The 27,446-nt window shown below is 41.8% G+C and overlaps 1 long non-coding RNA gene across 1 annotated transcript; it reads left to right on the plus strand.

The window, feature by feature from the left end:
• Positions 1 to 25,824: 25,824 nt before the first annotated feature.
• Positions 25,825 to 26,191, plus strand: lncRNA:CR46242 (long non-coding RNA:CR46242). Its single transcript, NR_133523.1, has one exon. It is a non-coding gene; the product is annotated as a long non-coding RNA:CR46242 (long non-coding RNA).
• The last annotated feature ends 1,255 nt before the right edge of the window (positions 26,192 to 27,446 follow it).

A 27,446-nucleotide genomic window follows, 5' to 3' on the forward strand; every position in this document is an offset into this window, starting at 1 on the left:
TGTTGGCCCGGCTAATTTTCATATTTTTCCCCTTTCGGCTTTTGCTCGTTTTCATGCATTTAATTGGATTTGGAGTTGGAGAGCCGGAGTCTTTTAACTGACTGCGATTACATTCTAATTATGAAAAATTCTTAATAACCGAATGATACAAGGCGGAATGAACAAGAGAAACTTTGACGGACAGGTGGAAAAAAGTCTTGGGATTGCGAATCGCAACTGGTTTGCCTGAAATCATTTTTGGAATATAAAAAAAATGTGTATTTTACACGAAAATAATTAAGTTATTACATTTGGCCATTAAATTTCACTAGCTCATTAATATATTTACTAACTAATGGTAAAATATAAAATCTATAATGATTCTGAGATTGAAATAGTAATCGTAGTAATAGTAAGTAAGGATTGGGTTAGGGTGGAATACTTGTTACAAAATTAAATAACTACATCTTAATGACAATGATGAAATAAACATTAAATGTTTTTAACATAATATTAGAATATTATTATAATATAAATATTATTTAAATTGATATATATATGTATATATATATTCTATGATTCATTAAAGGCCTATTTAAAATTTAATATCGCATTCAGTTAATTACGCAATTTGCAATATAATTTTTTTTTTTAGATGGATTTCCACTTTGAGAGTTGTCAAAGTCGCGGCTAGTTTGCATATGCCGTGAAACAGCTGTGTCCATTTATGAACTCGACGTTTTCCTTTGAACCTGCGATGGAAAACCACAATTAGGAAAAGCCGTGTGTGCGCTTTATGCATTTGGTCAGCCTGACGTGTTGTTGCCCAAATGCGCATATCAAACATCAAACATCAAACATCAAAATGTGCAACATTTCAACGTCTTTAGCCGCAACTTCAACTTCAACGGCGACTTCCACTCTGACGGCAAAGTTGTGTCAAAGATTTGAATATCGCAACATTTTTTGTCATAGCCAATGAAAAGATTTGTTTTCTTATTTTGGCCTAGGTTTTCCCACTTTTCGAGCGACCGCCAAAATGTTGCTGCAACATGTTGCCGGCGATCGCTTGTCCAAAGTTCTGACAACTAAAAAACTAATAGTAAAAACAAAGAGATTGTTTGATTCTTTGACGAAGAATATATTAAAAAAGGGTTTGAAGATTAAAACAAAAATATTTTTTAATATTAATTTTTCAAAAAAGTGTTCTTTAAAAATTCTAAAATGTATCACCCATTAAGATGTTACTTTATATTGGCTAAAATAATATAATTTCTTGGTATCAATAATTGATACGTATAGTAAATAAAAAGAAGAAGAGCCCAATAAATTTGCGATTAATTGCTTAATGATTCGCATTGTCATTTTATTACGCTTAGTGTATGCACACAACGATTTCCAATTGCGCCACTTGACAGGCAGATAAAAAAGTTGAGAATTCGAACAATGGAGACGATGACAACGCAGCAGCAGCAGCAACATCAACTGCTGCAACTGCAACTGCAATGCGGACATCGATGTGCGTGCTTGACCAAAAAGCAAAAATAAATATAAAAAGAAGCAATACAAAAAAGAAAAAATCCCCACTCTGCTCAATTCCGCAGCTCGCTTTAATTGAAAGATGTCAATTTGCAAACGCACAAAGTGCGTTGCGCAACAGCAACAACGGCCAGAATCCGCTACAACAACTGCAGCAACCAAGACAACAAAAACAGCCAAAACAACTGCACATAACAACTGCAGTGGGACACAAACAACGAGCTGGGAAAACAACAAACGAGGCGATCTGCGGGCTCCAAATAAATTTCAGCCAAATTGCCAACGTCAGCGACGCTATCAGCGGCATTTATCAGTTGGCTTTAAACTCTCAAGTACACAGATGAGCTCAAATGCACTGCGAGAAATGCAGACCATGCACTAAATTCAAAAGAAAATGTCGGTAGCAATTTGAAAGCACCTTAACACTATTCAACATACATATGTAGTACATACATGTTCGCATAAAAGATACACGTTTTTTTTCTTTAAATCTTATTTTTGTAATGATGTATTAAAGTTTCAACGAAAAATTTAAATACATTTTCTAGCTCCTAAAATTGTTCGCAGTGCACTGCTGTGTGCGTGTGTTTTTCGTATAGGCTGCATGCTTTATCGCAATATTTAATTGGCAAAATATGCGTCTAAACGCACATAAATTGCATTGCTAACGCGTTTGTTGCGTCCCCCCCTCTCGCTCACCCATCTGTCGCCCTCTCGCTTCCTCTTGCAAGCGACATCATCTGTTGGAGCGTCTTTCTACACTCTTCTTTTGCTTCTTCTTCTTCTTCTTTGGGCACCGCACACCAATTACCTGCAACAACAACAGCCATATAAACAACAACAATTTCCACACGCAATGTCAAGGCATTTCACTCAACTGTTGCTGCTGTTGTAATTACAGTGAGCACTCGATATATAGTAAATATATACACGAAAGGCATGTATTTATTGTATTGTGTCATTTATTTATGTATTTTTCTTTAATTTTGGTGATAGCTATATGAAGGTGTACGAGGTAATAAAAAGTAATCTATATTATCTTTCTACAATAATTGATTACTTTCTAAGCGCAGCATTCAGATCTTAAAAATTAATATAACATTAAAATCGAATGAGTAGCATAACGATGTTCATATCGAGTGATCACTGTACTTCTTGTCCAGGTTATTTCGCAGGTTTCGCGACCGTTTCTTTCACTGCTGCTGCTTTGACTACTGCTGCTCCTTCAGCAATTTTATCTGCTGCAGTTGCTGCTGATGTTCCTGCTGCTGCTGCTGCTGTTGCGTTGCTTCTGCTGTTGCTGCTGCGGCAATTGCTGTGCGGTTTGCAACTCCTCAGATGGAGGTGACGGCGATTCAAGAATTGCAGAACTGAGCCGCACTAACCTGCCGCAAAATGTCACAATTCTGCAGGCCCAGGCAATAAGGTTCGTTTAAAAATAAAGAAATATAAGATTACGAATGAATAATAAAAATGAAATATAAATTCTAGAAATTTAATGAAAGAAATATATGGAAATAAATACATAGAAACCAACAGCGGCATATATATTTATGTATCGGTTAAATACCAATAAAATTGGTAAAAAAATATATAGAAATATTTATAAAATATTTGTTGCACTTATATTGTTGCAGTGCACTATTGCCACATTGCCACACTGACCACTTAGAGGCCGAGGCCTTTGCGGCTTTGGATGTCTTGTTAAATTGTCGCAAAGTTATGAGTCGGGCAGGAAACTCAACTGCGTTCATATCGATGGCTTATTTCTGGTTTATCTGACTCCTCAGTTCGATTGACAAGTAGGAAGTGCTGTCGGTGCGCTTTAAGCAACCTTGAATGTGCCGCAAGATGTTTATATAAACTTTATATACATATACATACATATATACGAATATAGATCTCGCTAGCTGAACTTGCCCCGAAAACTTTTAACCAGCACAACGACCTTCGGTTGAAGTTGCGGAAAATCCAAAATCCCCCTTCGCCCAACGCCAAACCCCCAAACATCTTTCATCCAGCCCGGTGTCTGTGTGGGTGGGAAAACTTTGTCTTAAAGTTCAAACTGGAGCAAAAACTATTTGCCCCAAATGCGGCGGCCACAATGCATTCCTCCATCTCAGATCTCAATGGCAAAGCACATAGATACCTATGTGCATTCGCAGGGGGTACATAGTATAAAGCATGCACTCGGTCTGGAGTCGGAGTGTGTATATAACTCTTTTTTATTTGAATGCCAGCGCAATGCCAGGCATCGCACAGTGGTTCACTGTCAGGTGTTAAAGGCTTCAAATTACCTTATATTTGGATTGGATTAGTTGGATTTGTACAATATGCATACAGAACGAATATACAAACTGTAGAATCGAAAATGCATTCACTTGAAAGCGCTGCAATAAAATAAGTAAAACCCATGTTTTGTTTACTGGATATGATAATTATTGTAAATTTCGTTTTGTTATTGGAGTCTACTGTATTTGTCTTCCAGTTTTCAATCATATTTTAAAGGTATTTTAGCCAATGTTCCGCAGCGACGTCGCAGCTGTTTTCGCGAGCAACTTGAGCAACGTCCTTGGCCATTCTCCTGCTTGCACTTAAGCCTTTCTCTTGCCGCCCCACAAATCTCCCGCCTCTCCCGCCACGCCCACCTCTCCACCACTATCCACATCCGCCGCCCAACTTTTCCTCTTTTTCCTGCTGCTACAGCCGCTGTTGCTGTTGTTATTGTTGTTCGCTTGTCTGGCGTTGTCTGAAAAGTTTTCCATATTTTTAGTGCCAGCGAGCGGGAGTGTGAGCGAGAGGGCAGATGGTGGGGAGGGGAGTGAGCGCGAGCGAGACAGACAGATAGAGTTTCCCAGTTTCCCACTTTGCAATAAGTTTCAAACTTAAATAAGGATAATAAAATGCTGTCGACTGCAGCAGCTTCCTGTGACTCTCTCTCTTTATGTGTGTGTGTGTGTGTGTGTGTGTGGATGTCTCATTTGTTCGCTTAGGTACCCGCCGCCCACCACCCACTTTCGACATCCCAGTACCCCACCACCTCCCTAAGCCAACGTCCTTGGGTTTGTCTGCTCGCTGTCTGCTATTCCTGCGAAGCAACAACAACAAGAACCAGTGCCGGAGAATGAAGAACAAGGACTTTTGCCAGCAACCTTGCCATTGCCACTCCCACCAACCACCGCCCCCCTCCGCCACTCCACCATCAACGGTCGGTGGCACGCCCCCATTTCGCCGCATGATTCACTCTTGAACAACTTTTTAACATAATGAAATCAAATAAAATGTAGGTAGAAAGCTGATGCAGCCAAAGACACCGCACATAAACGTACATGCGTACATGTACATGTTTAAATATATATATATATATCCCATATAAATATGGGTAACTTGTGCGAGTCGGGGGGAATAACAAAATATATATTGCAGTTGTCTGCGGTTTTAGCTGCTTACTCTGTGGAACACTTTCGCTTTTCGCCGGAGCAGCGGAATATAATGCAGTCACAGCGACGGATACGGATACGGATACAGATACCGATAAAGATGCAGATACGTTTATTCCGGTGTCGCCAACTCAACTCGATTTAATGGCGGACATGTTCTTGTGTATTCATTACCTTTGCCAGAACGTTTATTTAATTTTCGGGTGTTTTAGCAGGTATCTAACTGAAGGAAGGGATTTATAAAAAAAAAATGTAGAAGGGTTATGGAAACAATTCCCTTTTAAATAAAATACCATTTCGTAATTTTTTTTTTGGGATTTATTTCTTGAAACATTAATTTATTCGACCCACACCAAATTTCGTAGGGAGAATCTTTGTTTTGCGACCACTAGGGAAGTTGGCCCTCCGGTCGTATACTTATTTTCGTACATGTGAACGCCATTTCGCCCGTCGCTTGTCCTGCTGAATGACTTCAATTGAGCCCAAATACAAAAGATACCCATTTCAGTTCATTTCGATTCGGCTCGGTGCAATTTAATCTTGTCCCCCCTGTACGTTGCAATTTAAATATTTTCTAACCATTTGCCCAACCCGATTGCGAAATGAAAATTAGTAGAACAAAAAGAGTGGAATAAAAGAAGGAGTGATGTAGAATGGGGAATCATGCTGCTCATTTTGGCAAACAGCCGCTGGCAGCTGCCTCAGTTTTTCATTGCTTTTCCCGCTTCCCCCGATGACATCGCCATCGTATCTTGCCGTCATTTTGGATGCGACACAATGACAATTGCAGTGCAACTGTTACGGTTGCCCCACCTTCGCAACCCATTTTCATTTGAAACCATACCGCCTGCCTCATTTGTGTATGATTTTCTGCTTGAAGTGAACTCGTCTTTGGCATTTATCAGCCGATTTGCTGTGAACGAAAACTTTTGATGGTGGGGTTGTGTTTTTTGTGTGCTTTGTGCAAGGTATAAAAATGTATGCAAGGTAAAATGTGTAATTTAAAATCGAACTGCTCTTTAAAATTACTTTAGTTTTAGTTTAATTCGATTTTTTTTATTTAATAAATTATATATCTCATATAAATATCTATCATATTAAATTCTCCGATTTTAAGCAGAGTGAATTACGTTCATGTTTTAAAATTCTTCACTTTTTAACTTCCAGTTGCGTGCATCTCGTTTTAAGCTGGACTTGGCCATCTCCTAGTGACCCCTGCCACGCCCCTCCGGCGACCCCGCCCACGACCTGCTGCAGCGCCCACCGCCCAACGCCCACTCATCCTGCGCTTCATTTCGTGCGCTGTCGTCCATCAGTGAAATAAAAATGTCACTCCCATTGCAATCCATCACGTGACAAATGTCCCTCCACCGAGCTCTCTTTCTCCATTTCTGCTTTTTCCTCCTCTTCGGGCGTAATAGTGCCGAAAAAAGGAGCAGTGCCAGGATCGTAGTGTACACACGGAAAAATTTTCTATCCAAAACAATACGATCCAGCAAGGAGCTTAGATGCTAAAAAATCTGGCTATAATAGTGATCGATTTTTATGATAAATATAGTAATTCAAGTAATTTAAGTTATCCAAAAACTTTTGGAATAAAAATAGAAAATCGATGTTCGCATTTTTCTCAGTGCATTGGGCGGTGTGGGAGTGGCAGTCGGCCAAAAGCCAAAGCCAAGCCCAGCGAATGACGTGACATGGCGAAAAACTTTTGGTTCGCCAGCAACACGCAGTGGGCGTGCGGAAGGGGGCGTGGCACACACACACACACACACACACACTGCATTGGTTTTTTATATTTTTTATTTTACCCATTTACTCGCAATTTTTTTCCTGTGTTCTTCACTCTTTCCTGGTCTTTTATTTTCATGCGCCTTAGTCTGAGTTTGTCTTTTGCCTCTTCTTCCTTTTTTTTTTTGTAGATTGCATCCAAAATTTATGTTGTGTGTATGTGTGTGTGTGTGTGTGTGGATGGGCGGCTAATGGGAGTGGTGGGTGTGTGTGTGGGGTCTTTGGGTGGTTAGGCGTTGCAGGTCTTGGCCAAAATGGCCGCTCCAAGTCGATTATTTATAAGCACTGACAGCGTCGCGTCAACTTGATGATAAACTATGTTTGCCGCGGCGTCCTAATTGAAAATAATGTTAGTCTGCCCATCGCCCAACGTCCCACCCATCGGCCTCTCTCCATTTCTCACGCCCATTCAAAAATGCACTTAAAATATTATTTTTTTAGTTTCTATCACAAGGCATTTGCTTGTTATGTTGCAAAACGGTTGGATGCATAAATGGAAAGTTGTACTTAAGTATTAACAAAAAAAAAAAAACGTAATAAAAGTTTATATATGGAAATTAGGCCATTAGGTAATATAATTCGGAATATTCTAAACAATTTTCACAATATTACTCATTACGCAAGCAGTTATGTATGCATTTTTGCCGTGTGATTGCGAAAACTTTTGGCCAAGCAGGAGCCAAAAGAGGCTGTAGGCGCACTGGACGTATACGCAATGTCACGTAGGCGGTGGGCGGGCCCAGAAAAAGAGACAGCCATCGGAGGGGGTGGCGTTGTTTGGGGGGAGGCAGGAACGTGGTGGTAAATACAAAAAAAAAAAAAAAAAAAAATAGTAAAATGGCGCAGCCCCCGAAAAATTGCAATCAACTGCAAAATTGCCGACGTAAACGATGGCCAAAAAAGGAAAAATACAACAAAAAAAAATTTTATATCGCCGAGGGAGAGGGTGAGCGACGGGTCGACAGGGGGTGGGTGAAAAAATCGAAACTGGCAAGGACCAAGAAAAGTCGAAAGGCGGGAGGTGAAAAGCGAAGGAAAACTGCAGCCAGCAGCTGCCAGGACACGTACATCCAACAAGCGTTTGGAGAAGCCTGACGCTGATGGAGTCAGGAGCCAAAAACGATGTTTGTCCCACCCCCTTGTTGCCCCTATTTGGCCGCCCCTTCCACCGCCACCACGTCCCATTTCCCCTCGCACCACACTGACTGCGTTTTTACTTCCCTTGGAATTTTTTTTTGTGTGTGTGTTGTTTTTTGCGCCAAGCCCGTCGTAAAAACAAACTGAACTGAAAAGCAGCCCAAGGAAGCAGCCAAAAGGAAAGCAGGCCCCTCCCCCAATCCGTCGCCCTGCAGTTGCATCTCCTGGGAAATTCCGAGGGAGGGGGGAAGAGCGGAAGGGGCGGGGCAGGGGCAGGCAGGCTGAGGCCCAAGGAGCTCCTCCAACGAAAGGCCAAGGAAGCAACGGAATTAAGTGTTTCACAGCGAGACTTTTCCATGCCCTCGCTTTTCATTGCGTTCGATTTTCTTTCGGCGTTAGAAAACGGACAAATACCCGATGAAAAGTTGAGAGATTGAACAAAAATATATAACGTATAGCCTTCGAAATGTAAATAATTTATGCACAGTTTTTTTTAAAACCAGCATATAATAAAGCGGCTTATAGTTTCGTTATAATTTAATTATTTATATTTAAAAGCAGCTAGGTATTTACATAACTGAATATTATACACTTTAATCAAATAAAGCCAATTTACATAAAGCCAAAAAATATGTATATTTGTCATCTTAAAGATTTATTCCACTTTCGAAACCGAGTTTCTTTATTAGCCACATTAACCCTTTATGGCCTGCGTGACTTTTAGGGTAGCGTACACACACAGAAAAACAGGCAGAAATTCCATTAATTTTTGTCCTTCTTATCGCTTGCTGGCTCACGGGATCGCCGATGAAGAAGAGGATGAGGGTGGCGGGGTGTGCGGCAGATGAGGAGATGAGAACGCCGTCTGCCCGTCTGCCCTAGCGATTTTTCCGCATTTTCCCCCCCACTTTCCGTCCACTGCAATCTTTCGTTTTCAGGGTTCCCTGCGTGCCGCTGTGCTGCAGCTTTGGCTTAGTAGCGTCACGTGCTGCAGCGCAAACTTAACGCATTTCCGTGCCCAAGGAGCCGCACCACCCACCAAAGGCACCCAGCCACCACATCATGCCATCCAAAAACCACTCAACCACCCAGCAGAAAAGAGGCGGCAGCGTCGGCGGTAAGGGGCGTGCTCAAGGGCCTTATTGATGGCAGCAGCGACATGGCTGCGAAAATTTATTGAAGCGTTAAGTTGCTGCCTTCGGAGACTCAGTTTAGTTTTCCCCCAAAATCACTCCGATTTTCCATTGCTACCAATCGGCGCCCCCCCTCCCCACCCGCGCACTCCCTCTCATCATCACTTGGCAGGTGATGAAATGCTCTTTTGCATGACCCCTGACCAACGCCACTGCATACCCACCCATCGAGTGGTTTTCACTCAAGTGTACACTTGTCCAGCTGTTGGTCAATACACGAAAACTGCATTACGACTGTGTAATTCCATTTAATTAGTTGCCCGAACAATGCCAGCAGAGATAGGAAAATAGAAAAGCTGGACAAAAGTACGGAACGAATAAGAATTGTGAAAGCAACCTTTGAGAACTAAAGAATACGTATCCAAAGATACAATAATACGAACTATTAATACCTAGCACAGAAGTGAAAAATAATTAAAACCAAGTTAAAAGTACAGATTAAGGTAATATACGGCCACGACTTATGCTCAATCAATGCTTATTTATTGATCTATTGATAAATAAATCAGTTTAGATATGACAAAAGCTATAAAGCATTTTTTTCTATAAGATAAGATTACAAAAAAAACTGCAAATATTTTATTGGGAAAATACCAATAATAACGAATTAGCAATATTTTAAATTATATAAAGTAACATTAACCATTTATTTTACAATATTTGTAACTTTAACTTCGCTAATGCTTATGTTTAATCGTATGTTAAATAAAACAGATATATAAAATATTGCTCATCCGCCGTGTTGTACATAGGAAATTTCGATTTCAGTTTTAGAGTTTAATAGTTCTCTAGGTCATAAAAGGGATTATCATACATAATTTTTCAATACGATGTTATATAATGTAAGTTACGTTTGATTTAGTTGATGGACTTCTTGACTTCGTATTTACGTTGTTCACTTTTTAAAAGTCAACAGAAAGGCCAAACGTAAAGTTCACTTAATTTTCCACCTTTTTCGTGTCCTTTAACCGGGCATTCAATGTTCGATTTTTCCATAATTTATTTATTTTATTCGCTTTCATGCATATTTTCCCCCCGCCGCAGCAATGGATGCAACATCCACGGACTGTTTTACAATTTTGCTGTGGCAGGCGATTTTCCGATTTTCCACCGGCCTTCCATTCGCTGGGGGAAAAATGTTTATTTGCCGACTCTTCATGTCTATTAGGGCAAATTAATTGTCTATTTATTTTTTGCTTGCTGCTAGCTGCCATCAAAATAATTCGACATTTAACATGGCAGGTGAGTTGGCAGTCGAATGTTTTTCCTTTATACATATCGTATATTTTTTTTTTCTCGTAGTGCAGACACAGGACGAATCGAAATCGAATCGAAAACCACTTGAAAGCAAACAAGAAATTCCCAACCGTTGTTGTGCCATTAAAAATGAATTAAAGATAAGTTTTCGGGGACCGTAGACTTTTGTTTTGCCAATGGGCGCCATTTTGTTTGGTTGCATTATCGATGAGGCGCCAAATTGATTCCAAGTGTAGTTACGTGCATGTAATTTGACTGGCAAGGGGTTGACTTCCATTTCAAGGGGATGATGCATTGGAAACAAACTGCTTTCGAAACAATTACAGAATTGCAATGGAGAGCAAATTACTGTAAATCGGCATGTTCAATGGAATGGAAAACATATGGTCAATACTTCCCCGTTTAAGCGCCTTTTGGGTATGCAACAATTTTCGTTGGTATAAAACTACCCCATTAAAAATGCAAAAAAATTTTATTAGTTTAATATAATCTAATTGGAAGTTTTAATATATATTAAAAATATTTTTATTTAACTCATTTTTTATTTCTTGCACATTTAATTTGGTTGGTAACTTGAAATTTGTGTAAATATTTATTGAAATTTATATATTTAGTGACATTTTAAATCATTGTCTTGGCTATTTCCTGGTTTTTTTTCTTGCAACATTTCGTGTTGCATCAACAAATCCAAGAGCTAGCTAACTGCAGCTCAAGAGCGCTGCCAAAGAGAGCGCCACTTAGGCACTGATTGAGAGAGCAATCTGGCACGATGCGAGAGCGGGAGCTTAAAATGCAATCGAAGTTTCACTCAAGCGTCGCAGCAGGCAGCGCAGTCGGCGTTGCAGCTCAAAGAGAACTGTGTCGCAAAAGAGAGAGAGAGAGAGAGAGATCAGAATGGCAAGTGGTTAGGAAAAGCGAGCAAAATGTGCAGTTCGAGTGCAACGGGAAATGGGAAGTGAGTGCATGTTGCCGGAAAAACGTGAGTCGAAACTATTAGAAGAGAATGTGAGTTAAAAATGGGTGTTGGAAAAAATCTGCAAGAAGTATGCGTTAATCCTATTTGGAGGGTAAGATTGTCCAAGTTAAAGGAAACTTCAGGATAAGATGTTCAGGAATTAATGAGCAACAAGTTTAAAAGAAAGCAAGCTCAACTTGTAGTGCGTGTGCGATTAGAGGCTAAAGCTCCTTTTTTCCATCTTTCAATTTAAGATTTAAGTTCTTAATAAAATCCGTAAGACTAAGATTATCTAAAAATACACTTTGTATTTAGAAGACGGTTTTTAATAGTTATGATATAGTTATGATGGTTATTAATAGTTATGATTATGATATACTTGCCTTGAACAATAACTTTATTATAATAGATTATATATTTAAAAGTATGAGCTAGAACCAGAGGGATTGTAATGAAAATATATTGAAATGTACGGGGTGGAAGAATATAACAGTATGCAGAAGAATCCAGGCGGCGAAGAATTAGCATATTTAGATATGCTATTATTACAAATACAAGATATGTTTTAGGCTTAGATAAATAGCGGGACTAGCCAAAACTACGAGCTCTTGTCCCGAAGAGAAAGTCTTTGTTAAGCGTTTGAAGAAAGAGGCCCGTGAAGAATTGAGTCTAAATACGAGTCCCTTTTGAAAAGTAAGAGATGGCCGAGTGCAATATGAAAACTGAGTGCATTGCGTGTTCAAAGAGAGTCTCTCCGCTTTCCGAGTGCACTGGCTGACCAGCTGTTTGTTTGTGGGCGTAGAAGAGGGGGGCGTGGGTGGGCTTGGGTGGGGGTTGTAAAGTTGTTGAGTGTGCGATTTTTGGCAGCGGCGCTGACTGCGACGCCGGCCGAGCGGCAGAGGCATTGAGCCGGCGCACGTGGCCACGAAACTTCGACAACGTTCGACGTTGCAATGGGTGTTAGAGCCCGACTGCCACCACTGCCCCCTCACCTATTCTGCGCCCCTGCAGCCTGTCCACACCCCCGACTAACCCCAACCCCCCCCCTCACGCATTCGCAGCCGCAGTTGAGCCCACTGGCCACGCCTACGCAGCGGAGGCGGTGGAGGCGCTGGTTGGGATTGGTGCGCCGAACTGGACACTGCCACAGAAATACTACTACCCCCGCGCCCCGTCGGCTCTTCTACCCCCGAATTCTACAGCCCTTCCGTCTCCCCTAACCTCTTCTTCTGCTTCTTCTTCGGGCTTTTTCGGACATGGCGCGTAAAAAGGCGCTGCTGCCGTCGACGTTGGCGTCGACCTTTCCTGTAAAATTTTTTGGGGATTATTGATGCGAGGCGCACCGAAATGAAGACTAAGAATAGGAGTAGGGGGTGGAAATAGGGTTAGAAGAGAGGTGTTGGAGAGAGAGAGCGTTTCTGGGCGAAAGAGGGGTGCCAGAGAGTTGGGAGAGAAGAGAGAGCGGGAAGAAAGGCAAGTCCGGGGCAGGCAAGAAAGAGAGTTAGAAGAGTGCGGGGGTTATTAGCGGGGGAGTTGGAAGAGTGAAAGGGTGCAAAGTAACGGGAGGGTAGCAGAAGACAGGGAACACAAAATAAAACGTGACCGAAAGAGGGGGCAAATAGCAGAGGGGTAGAAAGAAAGCACAAAGCGGGAGTAAGCAACTGTGGGGTGCAAAACTACTGTTATTTTTCGTTGCCTCCCCGCACGACCATTCGCAATTTTTTTTTTTGTCTTCTCTCCTCTTTGTCCGTGGGCAAGCGCAAAAAGCAAATGAAAAATATTAAAAACTATTGATGAAGCACATTCGAAAGAGAGGCAAATACCGGGCCAGAAAGAGAGGGCCATTGAGAGCCGGAGAGAGATGGCATGCATGCGTGTGTCTGTGTGTGTGTGTGTGTGTGTGAAAGTGTGTGTGCGGGTGGACATAACGGCATAAATGAGGCTTTAAGCCTGTTAACAGCCAACGCAGGCGGCGCAGCCGACGTCGCAGTCGAAAAAGTTTTTAGTATAAGTTACGAAAACTAATCGTGTGTGGGAGCGAGAGGGTGAGCGAGTGCGAGAGGGACAGAGGGGTGATGATGACCCCACCAAAGTTAATATGCAATTTTTCGCGACCATTTCCCCATTCACATATTTTGCGGGTTAATTACTCCGAGCTTTTTTGTGGCTGTTTGGACTAAAATGCGGGGATTGATAGCAAAGGTAAGCACGGAAATTTATTAATATGAAAGTTGCACATAACATTTAGAAGGGATTTATTTAGAATCAACATAAATATTATGGTGGTAAACGTGAATTAAGTTAGACAAATTAATACACGATGAACTTTCCTTTGTCGTATTCAAAAAATAAACTACAAGTTAAAATAGAAAAATTACATTGTGAGCTTCACAAATGATTCCAATCGCAATACAAATACTTTCCATTCCCATTCACTTAACAAATTTGCAATAAAATGGTGTCCTATTCCTTTTCTAGTCTTAAGTACACATATCGGTTGCGAAATGTGGACTTTCAAAATAAATGAAAATATTCTTGGCCAGGCTCCTCGATTTCCTTCTGACCCCATCACGCCCGTCACGCATTCATTGGCAGGACGAATCAATTTTCGCCCGGCTGGCGAAACTCACCTGGCCGAGCACAACTGTACCTGGGCACGTCTGTATCGAATCGAATTGAATCCTTCGGCGCGCTCGTCGCGACACGGCAATCGCTCTAAACAAACACAAAATGCAATAAATTCCGAAACGCCCGTCCAGGTGTGAGTAGCTATCGATTATGGGCCCAAAAATCCGCATTCGCAGACGGACAAAGGAGCAAAAAAGGAGCAGGATCTCCACATGCTTTGCATGTGTGGCCCAGACTCAGACACACACACACACACACACACACACTGAGACGGGGCCAATAGATATACGCATTGATATAGTTCCATTCCGTTCAGTTCCGTCCCGGGAATCCCAGACGAATCGGGACTGGGCGTAGTGGCCACGGCAACCTAGCCAACCCGCAGCAGAGAAACCCGAATCCGCCTCCGAATCCCAATCCGAGTACCAGTTCAGGTCCGAGACGAGCCCAAAAAAGGTTTGTGGAATCGCCGGCCCTCTGCCCCCCCCGGTTTTTTCCTTTTGTTAATTAAGTTTCGTTTGTTTTGCGAAAGCCCTCAGACCGCACCGTTGTCGTATTTGAACTTTTGGCCAGGACACGCCAGGATGAGCACGAAAATACGCACACCGAAAACAAAAATTACACGTTTTCCACAAGGACTAAATAAGTCATATCAGTTTCAATACAATTTGCACATATATGTATGTATATGAGACTCAGAATTCGAATTATTGTTTATTTATTTATTGCCTATGTAAACATTTAGCTGACCTTTGATAAACTACAAAATGTGTTGCATACTTCAAGGCGTTGGCATGGCAATTCCCTGATTTTCTTCAGAAATTAGTGATACTATGAAAATGCACGAACTGATACAATTTATCTTTGGTATATTCAGAAACGGAAACTTTTACAGTGCACATATGTATATGTGTATATAGCTAACCGAATTGCAGAAAATGTGGCCATATGAAACAGGTAAATGAGATTTTATTTCCGTTTAGAAATGCGCCATGCGGGCGCTCAGTTTATTTTGAATGCGTTCGGCTTTGGCCAATTCCATTATCAAAGTATCCCATTCACATGGCTAAGAAAACTGCAGATAGTTTTTCAACTAAATTCGGATCATCATCGGCAAGATCCGATCCCCACAGGCAGCCCGACTAGCACCAGAAAAGATTGATTTTAACCAATAAAACAGCAGCTATAGTGGTTATAGAAGGCGTTGGTCGCCAGGGGGGGGTGTGTGGGGGGTAGGTGGTTACTTTAATTAATAACTTGTCAGTGTGCAAATGACATGGGAGGAAGCTACCAACTTAGCGCCCTTGGGCCAAGCAATCTGAGCCACGTTGACGGGGGCCAACTGCAGCTCCATTTTCTCGCTTGGCTCCATTCGGGCCAACATCATCTTCTTCACTTCGTCTTCGCGTTTTGGCCTCAAGTCGGTTGGCATTTGGCTGGTTGGCAGGAGGGAAAGTACAAGGGGGGGTAAATATGGCTAGGGAAGTATGTGGTGGTAATAGCGTAATACAGCAAAATAGCGCCAAACTTACGGACTTAATTCAAGGCTCCCATTCGAACTTGACTCGATTCAGTTGTGTTTTTGCGGAAGATACAAATCATATTGTTTGGCATGCCGCTACATTTTTTATAATTACTTTTTATTCCCTTGGCACACCAAGAAAATGAAGACTAGACCTTATAGTTAGTCGCATCCCACATATAAAACATTAAGTATATATACTTTGATAACTTTTTTGAATAACAACTACGCAATGAAAGCTTTCTTACATTTTTCGTTATATTTTAAAGTATAGTAACTTGCCACAATTTCCGCAACCCTTCGCGTTTTCCCCGAGCAGTTTTCCCTTCGCCCGATTATTTTTCCCATCTTCTTGGCCATTTGACCACAGATTTCTCAACTTTTTGTACCCACTTTCAGTGACGTTGTCAAACTTCATCACTTTAGGGTCGGGCAGATGAAGTGGAAGAATAGAATAAACTAGAAATAAATAAAATAATATAATATAAATAAACGTGGCAGTTATGGACGCCACCCCCCCCGCATTTGAATCCATATCCCACTGGCCATCTTCAGCTCCATCTCCATGCAGCCATGTTGACCTAATTTTTTAACCCTCTGTCGTTTGTTTGTCTGTCCGATTGTTTGCGCAAAATGGGTTAAAACTTTTACCCCACTCTGTACGTTTGTATGTGTGTGTGTGTGTGTGTGTGTGTGTGTGTGTGTGTTCTTGTAGCTTTCGGGCTGGCTGGCTGACTGGGGTTAAGTTAAGTAAGGCAAACTTAACCGGCTCCGCATCCTTCGCCCTCTTCTCTCTTCTGACCCCCACGCAAAATGTCACACAATGACGCAGCGCTAAAATGGCAGTCGCAGTAAATGCAAAAAAATGGTGGACTGGAAAGGAGGGGGTGGGGGTGGTGGGCGGGTTTTTGCGGAAAGAATGTCAGTGTCTTTCAAGGATTCGTCGTTGGCCCCACGCTCCCAGGATCCGCCACTTCCATCCGGGGAATATCTCCCCCTTTTTCTGCTTTTGACTTTGGCGTGACAAATGCATGGGGCCAATGGGCAATGTAATAGAAAAAGTTAAATTAGACGCACTGACATGGGTTTTCGCTGCTCGGATTTGAAGCGAACTAACCGATAGTTTTAGCTCAAATTGGCACCATCATTAAAGTTGGCCAAATAATTGTGTGTATAAGTTAATAAAGCTGAAATCGTGAAAAAACTCTACAAACATCCTTGTATTTTTTTTAATCCAAAAACATTTTTTTAGCTTTAAGAGTATTAGTTTTGTTACTTGGAGAAAATAATATTATAATTATGTAAATCGCAATTTTGACATTCTCAACTATCTCAAATATATTTCTGCGGCATTTCGGATTGTATCTGACAGAATGTCGTTCGGGTTTGGGCTCGCATGGTGATTTGCGACAATGGGGAGTCCTCTGCAAAGTGCGTCAAACTTCGATGACCCAATTTTCAGATCTCGCCACAGTTTTTTTTTTTTTTATTATTCATCAGCAGATTCGCGTAGCTTAAAAGCCATTTATGTATATGACAAGTACAAGGTGCGAGTGTGAAAAAATCATGATTTTAGAAAATCAAAATGTTAAACAAGTGTACATCTTTGGACCGGCGGCTATCCTTCATTTCCATCATTTGTTACGTCACTCATTACGTCATCGAGTGCATTCTTCATCTTCCTTAAATAAAAACCATCTAGCCGCGCTTTTGACTTCTCCTCCCAGCAAAAATACAAAAAAAAAAAAAAAATGAAGAAAAACCTTCATCATCATCCCCAACTGTGCAATGGCATGTTCATCTGCAGACCCATCATCATCATCATAATCGCGATTAAATTGCAATTTTTCTCACTTAAAGAACGTAATTCGCTCCGAGCCAACAATAATGACGGCCAAGTTAATGTTTTGCTTACCACATTCATTTCAACTCGCAGCAACTTTGGACACGGAATAAAAACAAAATAGGAGTGAATAGAACGGAATGGCAGTAAAGTCAGGGGCGTTCTTCTTTTCTTCTCTGCTATTTTGGATGGTGAATGAAAGGGGGAGTGGGGCAAGGAGTGGAGGGCGGTGCTGCGATGTGGGAAGGTGCGGAACATAATTAATAACTCAATCCAAGCGGAAACCCTAAGACAGGCATTCAGTGCAGTTTAGTTCAGCTCAGTGGAGTTGGAGTTGCACTTGATTCACTGGCTTAAGTACTGAGAAAAAATTGTATGAATTTGATTAGATTATTGAAAGTGGGAAAGGTTCGTTCTGAGATATCAGAAAAATGTATGTGAAAAGGTTAATGAAATGAGGGAATATTCTTTGGGAGACTATCACCAAGCTATGTTCATTCAATGCCTTCAATTGAGTTATGAATAGACTATGCAATTATATGATGTCAATTAATAGATAAAATATATTTAAAATCTGTTGGTAAATTATCTAAAGGATTGTATGTATTTATTCAACTATTATACTGTTTTATAAATTCCAAATTAATTATTATAATTGAACTAATGAATTAATAGGATAATGTGTAGTTTTGATTACGGTGCAGCGTATTTCGTAGCTAAGTTCTATGGATGTTCGCACTCTGCGTTTATGAAGTGCGTGATCGACTGGGCGTTGGGGGATGGGGGGAGAGACCAGTGTAATCCTCGTGAGCGGTCACTAGATAATGGATACGAGACCCACGCACACGCCGAGGTGGCAATTAAATGTGGCAAGACAGCTTGAAAAGGCGGAAGCGTCGCCGTTCTTGACGCACTCATTGCGGCCCGAACCCGTGATTATGATCCAGGCCCTATATCTTGGTGAAAAATAAAAAGAAAAAGGCAAAACCCCCGCCACTGTAATTAACACTGGTAGATAGTGAGTGCGTCTAACGGAGAGGCATACGCTACACTCCTTATGCCAAGTACAGTGGGCACTCGTTTTGATCGCCCCTGGGCCGTGGGCGTTTTCGGGGAGGCGTGTTTGATTGTTCAATCATAAGCGGCTGGCCATAATCACAGTGCTACCAACCGCTCTGTTTGCCTTGGCAATTAGCCAGAATTCCCCGCACTTTGGCAAACGTAGATATAGTGCAGATTATTGGGATCTTAAGTGGGTCCATTTGGCGGGGGCTGATCATGATAAACGGCCAATGGATGGTTTTATAATGGACCTAACCGCAGGCCATATGAATAGAAAAATGCACGAATGATACGTACTGTACGTAAGTTCCAAGTAGGCTGTTCATTGAGGGACACGATGATGACTTTAATGAAATACTAGATGCATATGCAAGGTTTAAATATTAAGAATGTCGAAATAATAAATTAATTGATATATAGGAATAACAGCAACACTTCTATATTATAGTATCTTGAGTATCTGGATAATGAATTTTTTGTAACAAGAACTATACTATATGTTTATTTATTATATAATCCCATTTAATATAATGCTAATTAATACAGGTGTATTTCTGAATCCCTTTTATAATAATCATGCATCAAGTCATTTAATTGTTTAATTGTGGATTAATGTATTTATTTGACATCAGGTGTGAGAATAAACCTCCAAGTTAAAATACAATTGCAGAAAGTATTATAATGCATTTAAATTAGCTCTTGAGGAGCTGCCACAAATATGAAGTGCGATGTGGCAGGCAGCTGTCTCCAGCAAATTCCCCCGATTGATGGGAATTATATCGGTGAAATTAAATGCCCCGCGACCACTGGCACTTCCAGGTAACGCAAGTTGAAAGCGAAGAAATGCACTTCCAATAGCCACATATATACATATGTGTTTGTATATACATATATCTTTATGTTTATTTCTGGATATATGTCCGCATGTCTGTATGTCCGTTTGTCCGTATGTAGATGAGCATTTAACGCGCCGCTTGCATGTGAAACGAACAAGTTGCTAGTGGGACCTCCAGCTGCACCTGCAATGCATTTAATTGCTGTTAGAACTTGGCCACAGAACTTGGCCATAACGGCTGATCTGCCCCTCGGAACTCGATTCCCCCGCTACCCGAACCGCTCCCCCTTTCCCAACCCCCCTCTTTCGCTGGATCCCCCCAATGATGATGAATTGCATTTTGCACACTTTAATTGGATGAATGTGTAATTAAGTTGTGTGCCAGTTCATAAATTGAATGCAGCTCCAGCTCAACAGATCTCGCAGAAATGCAAACTGCAAAACTGAAGACTGCAAACTGCCAGGCGTTTTTCATTTTTTTTTTGTTTTTTTTTTGTTCTTTTTGCTCGTCTGTGGCCGGGTTTTGGCCACAATTTCCGTGAAATCTCCAAATCAAACAAGACACATGCGTTGCGCATGCGCATTGTCCACTGGCATCTGCACCACGGCAACACTGCCACGCAAGTCCTGCCGCTACACTGAGCGAAAAGCTTGGCATCTTCTCGCTTTGATAGGTATATTTATAAGTATAAGAATTCTTTGATATTTAATAAATTATGTATGTAGTTTGGATTTATTTCTATGTAATAATATTTAAATTGGAAATAAGTTCATTCAGCTTATTTTTAGGGAAACTTAAACTATCAACACTCTTCAAAACGAACTATAGCTACTAGAATCTGTATTTAAGGTCCCAGCTTAGGGTCATTGCCAGCTAATTTTTTCTTTCAGTGTCCAGGAGAGGGTGACCCTGGCCGATGGTTAATGGGGCGAGGTGGTCAGAAGGAGCTGAGTTTCTTGGGCCACCTTGCTGGCTATTCGCTGCTCACTGAGCCGTCGTCATCGTCGCGTTCAACTTCGTGTTCATTAACGCTTTGCCCATTAAACTTGAGGACTGGTTCCTGACCCCTTCTGCCCCTGCAGTCGCCACGTCTTTTAGTCATCCCCCCGCTTCATTCACCCAACTCCAGTGCTTTTCGGAAAGCGTTTAATCGCATTTACATAGATTAGGCAGAATTTGTGTGAAATTGAAACTGAGCGAATGCAACAACAACAACAGCAACAACAACAATCAAAGAGGAAAATAAAAATAAAATAAAACAGGAAAATGTGAAGAAGCGAAAGAAATAAATAAATAAAAGGCGTGCAAAGTGCGAAGATTACAGGAACCCAGGTAATTTCAGATAGACTGACGAACACCTTAGTGACGAGCAAACGCAGTTAACTGGAAAAGGGCTATGAGCCCGAAATTGTATAATAAACTAAATAAGTTGGCAAGTTTAGGTTGGCAAGTTTTAATTTGAGCTTAATGCTGATATTTTATCCATATATTTCGCTTTCATTGTGGGGCTAATCTAAATGCTGTAAACTAACAAGTTTGACTCAATAGAATTCTGGCACTATAACTACATATACATTTGGTAGATTTTATATATTTCCTGTGCTTAATCATTAAAATTTTAACCAATCTGCATAGTTTTTTGGCACAAAAATACATCTATTTGTACCACTTTCCGTCTGTGCAACTACTCAAGTCCTATCAGTACCACTTTTTGGTCTTTAGTGCATTTTTTCACGATGCTACTTTCTTGTGCATTTCGCTTTGGCATTCTTTTATTTCGATGTTATATCTTTTTTTCGACTGTCATTTTTTTCTTCCTATTTTTTTTATTCTTTTTTTTTTTTGTATCACAACCCAAATTTCTTCATCAATTAAGAACATCAACGAGTTGACGGGAGGGAAAAGGGCGGTGGGAAATGCAGCAGCATCGAACCAGAACAAAGAGTGGAAAAACAAGCCAAGAAATAAGACCAGAAATGGCTTGGTATGGGGTGGAAAATGGCGTCTATGCCTGTCCATACTTGTTATTATCCTTCGAGTCGAGGACGCTGACACTTTTTCGTCATTACTGTTAAAAGCGTTAAGGCAAAGGACGTAGCGAACCCAACAAACAACAAAATGAAAAGAGTTTTATCAGGCAAAATAAAAGGAAAACAGCCAGAAAAAGGCGACGTTGAAAAATAAGCAAAGAAATGCCGAAAAAAAAAAAAAAAATGAAAATGGAGGAAAACTGCAAGGAGCTGGCATAAAATCTCTGTAGGATCAAGGGGCGGGCGAAGACGTTGCCGGGCAGGATGTTTTGTTGGCCAGGGTGCCAAAAATTGAGGTTATCGCTGGAGCAAAGGCAGGACGTTAAGGACGAGAACAAGCAGCTCACTGGCGAAAACTGGAGTTGAATGTCAAAATATAATATGTCCATAACTTACTTCAAATTGTGTAATGGTACTTAGGTCAACCTTAAAAAATATATTGATTAGTTTTTTTTTTTTAAGCTAAATATATAAAAATGTAAGCAAAAAATAGTTTTGTTTCTTAACTATAGTAAGCACTATTACGCATTTTTTTTTTTGCTGTGCCACAGGAAGTGGCACCCATCTTCCCTCGCATACGGAACACAAATGCCAAGGCGCGTGGGTCGGCATGTCCTTCATAAGGCTCATCAGGACATGGCGAACGGTGGGACGAAGGGACGAACGGGGGCAGCTGCAACGGTACTCTCGTCGTCGTCCTCGTCCTCGTCTGGTGAGCTCTCTGTATACTATGCCATCATACCAGAGTCCTGCGTGCTGCACGCGTCGTTGCGCTTAAATGCCAAAATGCGGCACCCAGCCACCTCCGCCCAGCCGCCACCATTGCCATCCCAATTTTTCCTCATTTCTGGCGCCCCAAAACCCCACTGATTGCCGTTTTTCCAGGCATACCCACTCCATACCCGGAATCCCCTCTGCCATACACACATCTTGCAACGCAAAACGAGTGACATTTTCAGATGGTATGGCCGGGGTATCAACATTTTGTGTTAGCCTGCTAAAAGGGAACACAAAAATAGTTTAAATTATTATTAGCATTAGGCAAAAAAAAAATGTATTTTATTTTGAAGTTAAGAGACTTCTTGAATCAATATTCTCATAAATAAACAATAACGAAATCCACAAGTGATCATTTTGCATTTTAAACATAAACGTTTTACCCTTCTGAATAATATATTCATGAAAAACATTTACATTTTTAGACAACACTAGGTAATAGGTGAAATATGAGTAGGCAATCAGCAGGTTGTGCATTTATTTCTACAAGCCGTAGCTTTTTTCTTTTTTTTTGAGGGCGAACGTAAAGTTTTTCCCAAGTTTTGGCAGAGATTGATGAATTTTGATGATGTTTACGCGCAAAAGGAGAATTTTTCTTTGGCTGCATTTGTGGGTCTTCCGCATCCCTCTGATTGGCCCCACAAGCTCCCCTATATTCTATGTATTCCTTTTTTTTTTTTTAAAGGAGTTTTGTAGCTGCAGCGGCATCCTTGAAATAACCTTAATCCGCAGCGCGAGGGGCAAAATGAATGATGTTACACGGTTGGCGAATGGAGATGGAGATCCCAGGACCCTCGTTGTTGTTTTTGGTGTCAGCGGCCTGCATTCCTTGAGCTGCCACGCCTCGCCTCGCCTCGCCGCCCATCTTGCTTTTCGACCGGTTTATGTTTCAAGGATATCGTTTCATTTTTTACCCCACATTTTCGTCTTCGGTGTCGTCGTTAGATTTTCATTTTCATTGCAATTTCATTTGGTTGCCGCACGAAACGCAACGCAAAGTGGCCAGGACCCTTCGCAGTTATGCGCCTCCCTCTCACCATTTCCACACCTCCATCCGCCCCCTGCCCCCTTACAACCACATCGCAAGCCCCCTTTTCGCCACCCCTGTGTCCTTCGGTGCGTGTGCAATGCAAGGACGCATATTAATATCCTTACTTAGCTGCATGAAATGTGCTTAGCACGTTTCCACACTTTCCATCGCCAAACCTAACCTCCCCCCATCCCCCTCGCATTTTCCGACCCTGTCACTTGTATAGGTGAAGGGGGGAGGGAGGGGGTTCCGTCCTTTTGTATGGTGTGGTCCAAAGAAGCTGCAGGAGTTTCTTATTTTCTTCTTTGTTCTGCACTCCCAAAGGGAGGCCTTGGATTTATTAAAGCTATTCAAAGACATTTTCAGATTTGATTGTGTGGCACATTTATTTTAAAACACCATCAGAACTATTGGTAATGTAAGTAACCTATATGCACAGAGCTATCAAATTGACGCGACCTAGTTAGATTAAAATGTTGCATTAATATGGTCTCGTAATAATATTTTTAAAAATTAGTACTAGCTGGCTGGTTCGCATGTCAATAAACAAACACTTCTATAATATTATAATATGGTTATGCTATCATTTATTGTATATTCCTTATTTGCGAAAATCACATTATTTCATTTGGATGGCTGAGAAAATACACTTAGCGCTGCTGTTGGGGAAGCCAAGTTACCCGCTGGCAATTAGTTCCATTATGACTTCCGGGACGCTGGCCATTTGTTCATTTTGAAGAGGACCTCAAAAGAATATCGCTCATACCACATGTGGACCGGGGACGCCAATGGCAATCGATGAGAGGCTGCACTAGCTGCACACACATCGACACACACACACACACACACCAATACAACAATATGCAACAAGGACAACACAAAGACGACGTTTATGCAACAGTCATTCGCTGAAAATGGCAGGCCAGGGAGAAAACAACACAAAGAATAGGGGAAAAATGGGTGGGAAAAAAAATTGGAAGGGAGGAAAAAAGTCGCTGGATATGGCATGAAAATGAAAACCTACCAAGAGCTGCAAGTGGATGCTTTTGTGTGGGTGTGTGTGTGTGTGTGTGTGCACTTTGATGCTCTTATTGCGTTTGCCATACCCATGCACCCATACACACACACACACACAGCAAATCAAATGAAACACCAAAACACAGACAAGGCAAAAGGGCGGTGGAGCCGGAAAAGCGGAAAGAAATTGAGTGCCGCCCATGCAATTTGCAGTTATTGCCCCAAAGCATAGCACCAAAAAAAAGGGACCCCCCCTTTGGCAGAGGCTTTCATTTCGTCAGGATGGAAATGTGAATCTCTCTGCTTTCTTTTTTCCCCCAACCAGCCAGCATTGCCAAAAAATTTCCAACCGGACGCAGTTGGTCAGCTAAATCCCCCGCTTCTGCCACCCCCTAACCCCACACACACACACACACACACTGAAAAATGTATGCACGCCGGAAAAGTGCAAAAGAAAATGTAAATGAAAAGAGCGTGTGTTGCTGTGGAGGGGGGACGAACCGAGTGAAACACACGAAACAAAAAGAAAGAAACTAATTCGATTAATCATCAGGCCAAAAGGCAACAGCAAAAGCAGCAGCAGGCAAAAGGCATCCTGCCAGGTCCTGCCAGTCAGACAACAACACGAAAGGCTGAGGGAAAAAATAAGGAAAACTAAATGGAATGGACCCAGGACTCAACGCACACAGAGATACCAACAGATACTCACAGATACTTGCAGCCCACTGCAGCTGAACGACGATTGTTGCTGCAATAACACCCAACCACCCACATCCACGTCCACATTCACTCCTTTGCCCGATTCTCGACAAGCCGAAAAAAAAAATGAAGGGAGTCGAAAAATTGAAGATGGGCTTTGGGTGGACAGCAATCAGAGACACAGGAAGTCGCATCGATGAAGCGCCGAAAATACTCTTACCCGAAAGATTAAACGAAAAGTCATAATAATAATAATAAAAATAATAATAATAGTAATTAGGTTAATTATCATTTTTTTTTATTTAGATTACTAGTTTTTTTTAGACTATAGCATAGAGTACATATTTTACTTGCTGATTTCTGCGTACACCAATTTGATGTCCAATTGTTGCTACCCCTTTGCTGCAGCAATTCCCTTTTTTTTCGAATTCTTGTCCTGGTGTCCTGGTTGATGCGAAGGCGTTGCTACTGACGCAGCACCACCTCCGCCACCCTCTGCCTCTCTGCATCCGCTGCACAACTGGGTGGCCTGGCCTGGGCTCGCCTAAACTGCCCCTCGCTGACCACCCTGCCACGTTGCCACGAGAGTCAGCAACTCCACTGGCGACTCCAAGCCATCCGGATTCAGCCCATACGACGCATGCACAGAGCCATCGTTGGAGTGGCATGTGTGGCAAGTGTCATGGGTGGTGATCTCAGCAGGGGATGGAGAGGGGGAGTTCCGCCGGATGTCAGTGTTTGAACTGACCAATCTGCAGGCATATATTGCAATAGGCGCAAGCTGCAGGGTGCACAGGGCGCACAGTGCGTATGCGCAATACCTTCAGGTGAAGGAGCACCAAAAGTTGAAGCTGGATGATGGAAAAATCGACGCACAAAAACAAAGTGAGTGTTATCTGCACGAGCATGCCATAAATACATTTAGATTTTGTTAAGCTTAAGTTTCATGATTATAATAGGCTTGATTTAAACTGTATTAAGTTTTTTGTTTTTATAGCATATAGTCAAAATTCAAATAAAAACATTTCCCTTTTCAAAACGTGCAATATTTTATCGTGACTTTTTCTATGCCACTTCACTTAGAACGATTTCACTTGACCACTACTTCTAATGCCCATTTTTTTTTCCACTGTGTGAAGTGAGGCAGTGGAGACAGATATTTGAAGCTAGTTGTGAACCTGAATCTGGGGGCTGGGGCCATGCAATTAGTCTAATTGCTAAGCATGCCAGCCGGACTATTTCCATTTGCATCCATCCCCCATCCATTCGCCAACCGAATCTGGCCAAGACAGATCGAAGAGGCAGCAGGCACAAACTGGCGCTAATCGTTCAAACGAAATCAGCAACAATTCATTTGCACAACAAGCGCCCAGCCTTTAGTTCCATTTTCAGAATCCGAAAGGGGTCCAGAACTCCGTCTATCCAGGATACAGTATACATATATATATATATATATATGCAGTACCCCAAAACCCCGACCAAGTCCAACTGGCAGATTATCTTAATTCACGTTGTGGGAGACTAATGAGTGCAAACCGTCGAGGAAGTGGGAGAATATCCACATCCACATTCACATCCACAGCCAGCGAAAACAAACGTGAGGCCTTTCTCTCAATCTCAGACTCCACTCATTTTGGCCGTGGGCTTAAGCTTGGATTTGGATTCCGATTTCAGAGCCAGCTTGGGGATCCACATCCACATTCACATCCATTCGGACGGACGTTCATCCATCGTGGCTGTGCCACTTCAACATGCGTGCGTTCGCTGGTTTTGAGTGGTGCAGTTGTACTCGAATGTCTTGTGGAAGCTGCGTCTTTAATTGAATTAGTGGGACCAGTCAGCCAAGCCGCGTTCCCGCGCCCCACACTGAGAGAAAACTTGCACGAACTGTCTCACAAAAAGCGCTAATTGAAAAGGCATTAAAAAAAAACTACATATGTAAAAGTAAATTGGCTCTTAAGTTTACAATTTTAGAAAAACTTCAAATATTAAAATCGATGAGTATTTGTAAAGAATAGAATAAAATAACTTCGCAGGCAACTAAATTAATTTTTGAAAATGAAATGAATCGATTTCCTCTCCGTGTAAGCTGGTCCACAGCTCTCGGCGATCTGTGCGTTTCAAAATCGCATTAATTGTGCGCGAGTTCTCGAACTTGAACGCGATTGCCGCGCGATTCTGATTCTGAGCCCCTTAACCCGCCGATGGCCCGCTTGGTTCTTTCGCATCTTATCTGGGCGAACGCGTTGTGCGTTGCTTGTGACGCCTTGTGTCGCTTTTAATTAAGCATAAATTTCATCACATAAGATACGAGATGCAGTTAAAAGGGGCACGCAGTGGTGCCTTATTTTTTATTCCTTTACTTTACTTGTTGTCTGCGTTTGCTTTTTTTGCTTTTGTTTTTATTGATGTTGCAGCAACATGCAGAGCGGTTGTGGCAGCTGTTTCCCAAGGAGATCCGCAAGGAGATCCCGGGGGAGACATTATGACAGCCGCCTAATTGATTGAGCCATTTCACTGCTGCCCCGAAAATTTTGCATCCCAAAGATGGGGACCCTGCTGCAACTTTCTTTAGGGGGCCCCGTCGTTTGTCAACCGTCCGCACACAGATTGCACAGCTGGCGGAGTTGGCCAAGACAAATGGAGCGCCATTACAGTTGGCCAGGAGCAAGTGCCAACTACCAAGAGCCAAGCCAAGAATACCCAGCCAG

The sequence above is a fragment of the Drosophila melanogaster genome, chromosome X, assembly GCF_000001215.4.
Source record: "Drosophila melanogaster chromosome X".
NCBI classification, from domain to species: Eukaryota; Metazoa; Arthropoda; class Insecta; order Diptera; family Drosophilidae; genus Drosophila; species Drosophila melanogaster.